Below are 9,746 nucleotides of genomic sequence, written 5' to 3'. Positions count from 1 at the left end.
GCGGCTTGCTTTTATTTTGTCACAATGTTAACTTTAAAAAGAGCTCTGGAACACCTCCAAAATCAATTTTGGAAAAATTCAGTCAAGGCTATAAATCCAAAGTGGGAGCTCAGGCAGGCTTTCCTCACCTAGAATCTGCTTTTTTTTTTTTTTTTAAGTTCTTTTTTGTTGCTCAGATCCTTTTTTTTTTTTTTTTTTATAAACTTTTAAAAATTCTTCTGACCTCTGCAAAACTAGGAAGTACCTCCTCCAAGTCATTTCTGGGTCGATGACTCACATGTCAATTCTCCTGCAACTTTATTGCACAGTCACTGCAGTCATCTGATTCTCAGCAGCCCAGGAAGGGGAACAGGAGCTCTTACAGCTGCCTGCACATCTTTTCCATGCAGTAACATACCCAGTGAGGCAACTGGAAAAAAACCAAACATGCCACATCCCAGCAATGTTTTTTTTTACAGCCCAGGTTTCAGGTCAGTAGAAAAAAAAATCTTTACCCCCCCCCCCCCCCCGCCCTTATTTCTATATTTTAACCTCTGGTTATACCACTAGGCTTGGTGGAATATTTGCAGTGTTACACTTTCATAAAGGGTTGTTGCTGTTTGTGTTCTGGGACTTAATGCTGTTTTGGTATGGCAGATTTACTATATAGGTTCTAAATAACTTTTTGCAGGGTTTTGTGTTACTTCCAAAGTTCCTGGTACTGTTACTGAAGTCACAACGCAATTTGAATCTTTTTCCTATCATGAATAGTAAAAAGAAACATTATAGTTCAGTCCAGCCAGCCATTTCACACTTATTAATATACAAGAAGAACCGTAAATGTATCTTTAGCACACAATCTTAATTAATTAAATTACTATTGCTGTTGGCTATATTTTTATTGTACTTTTTTGTTTTTGTGTTTTTCTATATTTATTATTTTCTAAAATAACACCTTAAATAATACAATGTAATATTTAAAGCATGATGACCAATTATGTAATTTTTACAGGATTGTGCTGGGAAGGGTTGTGGTGGGAACATAATGAATGTTGAGTTTAATTATCAAAATCTCCAGGAGGGGGAGCTATGGGCCTGAAAATTAATTGTTGGGGGGGGGGGGGGGGTGTGAAAGGCTGATGGCTGAAGGACCTAAGGAAGCAGGCTGTGGGACCCCAGGACAGATTCCCATAGCTGTCTCGAGGGACCCATGGCCAGTCAGGTTTTCAGGATATCTGCAATGAATAAGCTTCTGTGGGAAGAGGAAAAAGGGGTAAGCTGCTAGGTAAGGGATGGTGGTAGAAAGGGGGTGATGGGGAAGAAAGAGGAGAACGCAAGGCAAGGATTGGATGGGGGTAAAAGGCAGACAAGACATGCTGTGGGAGAGATTATGAAGGGGACCCGGGGCAAGGAGGGGGAGAGAGACTGGGTGACACAGGGCATAGTGTGGAAGGGAGGAGAAAAGGGGGATGCTGAGCAAGGGTAGGAGAAGAGAAAGAGGGGGATGCTGGATAGGAGGGGAAAGAGAGGGGGTGCTTTGCTGGAGCCACTGCTACCAGAGGGACAGCTGGGTTTTTGCCACTAAAGGAAAGAGCTCTGAGCTGGAGCAGCCACTGGTAAGTCAAAGGGGGGGGGGGTGGGGGAAGGGGGAATAATTCTGAATATTTGCTCCAGGCACAGAAAAATCTGATCCTGACAATATATATATATATATATTTGAAGGAGCTATTTATGTGGGTTTATGTTATATGTGTTTACAAAGAGCTTGCATTGTTAAAATGTGGCTCAGTCCAATGATGAGAATAAATTAACTTGATTATTTTCTTTTACAAAGATGATGACATTCTACTTGTTGAAGAGATGCAGTTCAGTGGAAAAGGTCATAGGATCCATCCCTAAGGTACGCAGTAAAATGCTGTGTTTCTGATGTATGTGTAACTGAAAGAAGATTAATGGATTACTGTTGTCCAAAGCTCTTGCTGAATGCCTATTAGCAGGAATGTGAGCTACAGCAAGGGACGGAATAAGTAAATGAGCCCTCCCTAAGGGCATTTCTGTCACCCAGTCTAGAAAGCTTGAGGGGTGGGGAAGAGATTAGGGAGTCCTTTAGGATCAAAAAAGGTCAGACCTTCTGGATAGCCAACAATTATTTTGAGGCGGGGGAGGGGTACATTTTCAAAGACTTGGACTTGGGCAATGGGCATCAGCATGGGTAAAAGATGCCCAGATCTTTGAAACTGTACTTCTAATAGTGTCTGCTATTAGAAGCAACAACTGGCCATGATAGCATAAACCAGCAGAAGTTTTATGTTAAATAACTTGGAAAAAAGAAGAGAAAGTTTATCTGTGAGAGCTTTTTACCAGATACTACATTTTGGAGAATATTTTTCCTTAAACCACACTGGACTCAAAGTAAAGGAGTTCTTTTTGGCTTCTGGAAACAAATATTGGTAAAATCCAGAAAAGCAACTTTCATAAAAACAAATGTTCAGGAGATATTAGCAATTAATAAAAGATATTCATCATGGCCTAAAAAACAGAGTCAGAGTCACAGGAGAAGCCAATGTGGACATTTGATTAATGATTTCTGCTCTGCCCACAAAAACCTATTCACTTTGTAACCAGAGGTTAATATATGAAAATAAGGGGGTAAATAATTTTATTTCTAACCTGAGTCCTGGCTCTGTAAGAAAGCATTGCTGGGATGTGGCATGCTTTTTCTTTACTCTCCCAGAGTATGTTACTACACGGGGAAGATGTGCACGCTGCTATGAGAGCTCTTTCCCCCCCCCCCCCCCCCTTGCAGCTAAGAAGGGGGAAGCAGGACTGAAGAGAGTGAGCCAAGAAGGAGGAGTAGAGTTGCTTTCATTTTACAAAGGCAGCAATGCTATTGCTGTGGAAAATTCCTGCCAGTGTGCATGCGAATGAGCTTCTTGTGTGCATGTGCTGAAAAGATACTGTATCAAGTAAATCCAAACCTCATCCAGATGTGTTTTTTAAGTTCAAAACTTCCTCCAACTTCATACCAAGAAGGGGGAATTTTATGGAATAAACGTAGGGTGAAATTTGTTCCAAAGCACCCTTGGGAACTATTCAAGTTGAGGTCATCCCTAGAATATTGATCTCACTGAAGGATGGCACTTGAGAAGTCAGTCAGTCTGGCTTTGATCGAGTGAGGGAGCAGAAGGCGTCAGACCTTATCTCTTCAGAGACTGCTCTAAAGGGCCATAAAACCACTGACATTGAGCACAGAGAGGACAGGCTTACCATTCTGTGGAAGAATTCTGTGTGAACGTGAGTGTGTAGCAAAACGTATGTCTTTGAAATGGGAGTTCAATAAGTTCAGAAAAGTCAGCTACTTGTTAAAAGTTTGGTGGACATGTGGGATTTGAAGTCCACCTTTGATAGAGATTAAGAGAGAGAGAGTGTGTTTGATATTAGATGGATTTATTACTACACTCTCATTCTCATTAAAGTAAAATTTGACATCTCTCCTTTGCTTAAATACTGTACAGCTGTAAGGGTTAAATTAACGTTTTCCCTGAAGAGAAACACATTATAAATAAAAGAAGAATTATCTGTGAAAGGGGTCACAGGTTTTAGATGCCAGATTCCTTAATATTGAAACTTGTGTAAGAACATAAGAACATAAGAAATTGTCATGCTGGGTCAGACTAAGGGTCCATCAAGCCTAGCATCCTGTTTCCAACAGAGGCCAAAACCAGGCCACAAGAACCTGGCAAGTACCAAAACACTAAGAAGAACCCATGCTACTGATGCAATTAATAGCAGTGGCTATTCCCTAAGTATAATTGATTAATAGCCATTAATGGACTTCTCCTCCAAGAACTTATCCAAACCTTTTTTGAACCCAGCTACACTAACTGCACTAACCACATCCTCTGGCAACAAATTTAAGAGCTTTATTGTGCGTTGAGTGTAATAAGTTAGAGTGGATTTCAGAATAATTCTGAATCTAAGAATAATCCTTGATAACAAGAAGGAGAATGCACAGTTATTTATTTATTTATTTATTTATTTATAATTTTTTATATACCGCCGCTCATCAAAGATATCACGTCGGTGTACAGTAAACAGGAACTTACGCCGGAGCGTTTTACATTTAACAGGGTTATACAAGCGTTATACATTTAACAAAGGTTAGTATATAAGTATTTGAACATAAAACAAGTAGATACTTTTAAAAAAAACAGAACAATCATTTAGGTATAACTTAACTGAACTGAGTTAAACAGAGCTGGGGAATAAAGGGATTCTAAGAAATTAGGTAAGAGGTTAGGGAAGGGTAAGGAGGAAATGGGATTCTAAATTAGAGGTGGTAAGAGTGGGGAGATAGCACTTCGACTGCAATTAAGAGCAGTTATGTGGAAGGGTATTGAGAGTAGAAGCAGGAATAAAGGGAAATCAGAGATGGTGCATAGAAAGGGGGTGTTGGGTAGATAAGGCAGGGCATATAAAGGAGAAGAACGACCTATATATTTCAAGTATAGGCATGTGTGAATAACCATGTCTTGAGTTTTTGCTTGAATGTTTTGGGAGATAGCTCAAGGCGTAGTTCGGAGGGCATGGTATTCCATAACAAAGGGCCAGCAAAGGAAAGCGCTCGTGCTTTGGTGGAGGCATGGTTATATAGTTTGGGCGAAGGGGTCTGTAAGGTGGCGAGGTATTGATTTCTGGTAGTTGATATGGAAAAGAGATAGAATGTTGATTGTGCTTGATATGTGCGCTCGGGGGTGGACCCTTGTCCTGGGACAGTGATGGAACATCTCCTGAAAGGGAACAGGAGGTAACTGCCCGCAGGGGGCGGATCACTGGAGGAGACAGAGACTGTGAAGAGCTTCACCACTGGAAGCCCGAGGTCCCCCCGGAGGAGCCCGTAGGGACCCGGGCCGCTTGGAATTAGGTGGGCTTCACAGGGTCTCCTGAGAGAATGAAAGTCTGGCGTGCCCACGGACACAGGGGGGGCGCGATCGGGTTTGAAGTTGGAGGCTGGTTGGAACAAGGAGAACCAGAACAGAGCTGGTGATGACAAGGCGAGGAACAGAGCCAGAATCTGGAGACAAGGTCAGGCAGGCAAAGGTCAAGATCCAGAGGTCAGTCCGAGGAATGGTCAGTCAGGCAGGGGTCAGGTACCGGAGGTCAGACGAGGTCAAAGGCAAGCTGAGGTCTTGAGGCAGGCGGCAGGTAGGCAGATCAGGAGCAAGCTGAGGTCAGTACCAGTAAGACAGTCCGAGGGTACTACCTGGGTAGACAGACAGACGAACACAGGAACAAGCAGGACGCAGGAACTAGGATGCAGGAACAAGTCAGGAACAGAACTGGAACAGAAGGATCCTGGAACGAGACTAGGAACAGGTAAGAACAGGAACAAACGCAGAGGCAATCTTAGAGCAAACTGACCCAATTGCCAAGGCAAGGAAGCAAGGACAGGAACTTCCTTATATCGAAGGATCAATCAGGACGCGCCGCGGAGCTAAGACCCGCCCTTGGCCCTACATGAGTCCGGGCGGTCCGCGCGCGCATAGGGGCGTGGCTATCATGGCAGAGGACGCCGAGCCTCGGCGTGAGGCCTGGCACGCAGTGGAAGGCATGGTGACCACCGCCGCGGGACGCCGGGGCCTAGCAGGGCTGGCAACTACCGCGAGGGAGGTCGTCCCAGAACCCGCTGTGGATCCATGAAGGTGAGCAGGCCCACGCGCGAGCTGTTCCTAGCAGAACATTCAAAAGGGACACTTACAAACTCCAAGTGGTCCATACATACTCTTCTACAGAAGCAGTTAAGACAAAGCGACTGAGTGTGCCATAATTGTGAAGTAGAAAGGAAAGTGTGTGAGTGGGTGAGTTTCTTTAATTCTCTCAAGTTGATTCCCAAATTTCCTCTGTGCTCTAGTGAGAATAGGGAAATTTAATTATTGTTTTTATTTTTTAATCCAAAATGAGTTAGCCAAGTTCCATCAAGCCTTCGGGAACACACATTTAGAGAACTCCTGTTTAGTACATCTTCAGAAGATAAGCGGGGATAAAGTATTGGAGGAACACTCTTTTAATTAAAATTTAGATAGGGCCAGAAATAAGCAAGGAGATGATGATCCCCACACAGATCTTGAAGAAGGAGTTCATTCAGCTATTTCAACTGCACCTGCTACCAGCATATCGCCAGGCCAGTGGATCAAAATTGGTAGAGGGGACAAGGATTGATTTTCACCATCTTGTGTCAGCTAAGTTTTCACGCACCTCAAAGTCTAGCTAGACTGCAACACTGACAACATTACAGGGAAAGAGAGAGAGACATAAAACCACGGGAGACGGACATAAGTGAGTGTGCTAATAAAGGAAAGAGCATACATTACAGGAGAATTCAAGACTCAGAAAGACTGGAAAATATTTAAAAGAGCCTGTGAGAAAGAAAAAGGAGTAACTGAAAACATACAGAGACAGAAAACCAAAGAAATACACCTTGTCTTTACCTACCTGAAATTCCATCTGAAATCAGTGCTCAGCTGCACTTGGAAGACAAAAACGTAACACAAAGACTCCTATTTCTTAGGAAACTTTAAGTAGTGTTTCAGTTGCAAGTAAAGCACCACAGATTATAGTAAACTGCTCTTGTTTGATTGGTTATACCATAGTTGAAAGAATGAGTTCTCTTCTTAGTCAGGTTTGTAGTGTTATCTATATCAGCAAAGGGAAAAGTGTTAAATGTTGATGCTGAAACTGTTAATACGAACTCATTGATAATTCTGCCAATATTTTCAGGGTATTAAAAAAAAAATACAACTGAACACCTAAAGTTATTTCAGATGCAATTGTAATCCATCTGATTATTGCTTTCAAGCCTGTCTTCCCTCTCTCTTCCTGGGAGACTGCATGGGAGGGTTCAGTCCCTTGTTTCCTTTGAGAAGAGCAACATTTTTCTCTACCTGTCTTCACTTAGGTGACTCCCTCCCTACCAACAGAAACCCCATTACTATTGCCACTATATCACTGAAGCAGGAAAGTCATTACCCCAAAGCGACTGATTGGTTAAAACTTAAGGGGTGAGATTTTTAAAACCTGCGCGCGCATATAGACGCGCCAATTGTATAACATGTGCGCGGCGATGCGTGCATGTTATAAAATGCGATATCCATGCGCATGTGCGGGCAGGTCGAGACTCGCATGCGTGGAGGGGGGGGGGGGATTTTGTAAAGTACGTGTGTCGACAAGATCGGGCCTCTGCCCAGTTCCCTCCCAGTCCGCTCCTTAATTGGAGCGGACTGGGAGGGAACTTTCCTATAGCCCAATCTACCCTTCTTCCCTTTTCCCCTCTCCTCCTCAACCCCTAAAATAACACAATCTACCTTTTTTTTTTTTGTTTCAGTACTTGCTTCCACTTCGGAGGAGAAGTGAAAACTGCGCACCGGCCAGCTGACAGCGCACGCTTTCCCAGGACGATGCCCAATGGTCGCTGTCCCAGTCGGCACCTACCCTGCCCCTCCAGCTCGCCCCTTTTCGCTGGCCCAGCACTTCTGCTCGTACCAGGAAATATGTGCGTGGCCGGGCCCTTTCTAAAATGCTCTCGGTGCGCGCAGGGCCTGGCCACGTGTGTGTCCCCCAGTATTTGTGCCTGCGCAGGCCATTGAAAATTCGGACATAAATGCATATGTGCCTTTTATTCACTTCGAACAGCCCTCATGCCTGAATATATTTACTTCTGCCTCGAGCAGGTGTACAGTAAGTCTTGGCTGGAGTGTTATCACAGTCCCTTAGTTTCTGTTGCTTCCTATAAAAACACATTTTACATTTTTTAAACTTTTTTTTATGACTGGGGAAAATGGGAAAGTTAGCTACAATGGACTCTCTATTTTTACTCTATCACATAAAACTGCAAAAAAAAAGAAAACGTTTTGCAGGCTTCTCCTATTTTTAAACACTAGCTAAAATTTCCTAGGCAAAAGTTGCTTTTTATGGATTAACACTGCTTTTTCTGCCAGGATTGCTGACTGTAGTCTTTTAAAAATGACTTTGATCTAGTCTAGAATTTCATCTGTAGACATCTTTCATAGTCTAAAGCGAACCAAACTTTCCTTACATTTACAATTTTTTTCTCTTTCCTTTCTGTTTCACACTCAGGTCGCACTTCACACTCTCACACTTGCATGCTACACACTCTACATGAACACCAATCCACACTCATAGCAGCAGCTCACACACTGCTAACTACTGGACATGTGCCTCCTTAATACTTCAGCTTAGTTTAAATATAGTAAACCACCTCAGATGGCCCCAACTAATTGCATGAATGCAGCTCAAAAGGTTTGCTCACCTCTGGTCGCATGTATTGTTTCTTATACAATTCAAGCCTGTCTGGAACATCTCAATGACCAAATAATGGTACCGGCACTGGCAGATCCTCAATTTCAGAATTTAGTTCTGATTAATACTATAGGAAAGAGTCTGCAGGGTGTAAGCCATGGTAATTGTAACTTGTCTGTTGGCATCCCTTGCACTGAAACTGCTGAGTAAGTAATGGGAGTAACCTGACAACAGCAGCAGCAACAAAAAAACCCCAACTATTTGAATAAATGAGAAATTTCAAACCTTTTTCTACTGGGAAGAAAAAAATTAAGCATTTCTGAAGAAAAAATTCAAATCTGCAATTATGCAGTAGAGTTTGAAAGTTCTATTTTTGCTCAGTTTTACAGATCCCACCATTAAAATAACATGCAAGATATTAATACCAAGTGAGTTTCCTCTCATTTTGGTGGCTGTCTCTGACTCACATTGGGTTTTATGGACTTTTAGGAAGTGCCTGGGTTTCAGAGGGTTAAAGTTAGGCAGTGGCTGTGTGGCTGCTGCAAAAGACAAAATGGGAAACAGAATGCAGACTAGATAGTCTTTGTTATTAGTGAAAAGCCACAGGTTCCATTTGGTTTGGTATCAATAAACCTCAGTAATTCCATTTCCTCAAACCATCTTAGGGGCAGATTTTAAAAGCCCTACGCGCGTAAATCCAGCTGGGGTTACACGCACTGAGCCTATTTTGCATAGTCCCGGCGACGCGCCTATGTCCCGGGGCTTTGTGAAAGGGGCGGGGGCGGGACCGAGGCCTCCGGCACAGTGAACGTGCTGGGGCATCACGCGCCGGCACTTGGCCGGCGCATGCAACCTACATCTGCCCAGAGGCAGGTGCAACTTCCAAAATAAAGGTTGGGGGCGGTTTAGGTAGGACTGGGAGGCAGGTTAGGGAGGGGAAGGGAGGGGAGGGGAAGGTGGAGGGGCAGAAGGAAAGTTCCCTCCGAGGCCGCTCTGATTTCGGAACGGCCTCGGAGGGAACAGGGAAAGCCATTGGGGTTCCTCTAGGGCTCGGCGTGCACAAGTGTGCACTCCCTTGCGTGCGCCGACCCCGGATTTTATAACATGTGCGCAGCTGCGCACGCATGTTATAAAATCAGGTGTAGATTTGTGCCCGCAAGGTTGCGCGCACAAATCTACGCCCGCCCGTAGGTACTAAAATCTGGCCCTTAGGTTTTACTGTACTTAACACCACTCTGAATTGGAAAAGATTTTGCAATCTACCTTTGTTTGAAGCTCCATGTTTGTACAGTACAATGCAGGCATGATCCGCATGCTGAAGTGTTTGTTGCATGCATGCCCCAGATAGCAAATCCGATGCAAGATCCACTTAAGTAAGAAGCGGCTTTAAGTTTCCATCAGTAGAAAATATCCACATGAATATGTGGAAATAAGGGATAAGAACTAAGTTG

General features: G+C 43.6%; 1 long non-coding RNA gene across 2 annotated transcripts; it reads left to right on the top strand.

Annotated features, from left to right (window-relative positions):
- The first annotated feature begins 1,139 nt into the window (after window positions 1-1,139).
- LOC115097349 lies at window positions 1,140-8,831 on the top strand. 2 transcript variants are annotated; one of them, XR_003858264.1, is made up of 3 exons: window positions 1,140-1,252; window positions 1,814-1,879; window positions 7,361-8,831. It is a non-coding gene; the product is annotated as an uncharacterized LOC115097349 (long non-coding RNA). The 2 variants fall into 2 exon arrangements; XR_003858265.1 differs by lacking the exon at window positions 1,140-1,252 and adding an exon at window positions 1,476-1,595.
- The last annotated feature ends 915 nt before the right edge of the window (window positions 8,832-9,746 follow it).

This window comes from Rhinatrema bivittatum, chromosome 8 (genome assembly GCF_901001135.1).
Source record: "Rhinatrema bivittatum chromosome 8, aRhiBiv1.1, whole genome shotgun sequence".
Lineage (NCBI taxonomy): Eukaryota > Metazoa > Chordata > Amphibia > Gymnophiona > Rhinatrematidae > Rhinatrema > Rhinatrema bivittatum.
The sequence above is the reverse complement of the archived record's forward strand: the minus strand, read 5'-3'. Positions and strand labels throughout refer to the sequence as shown.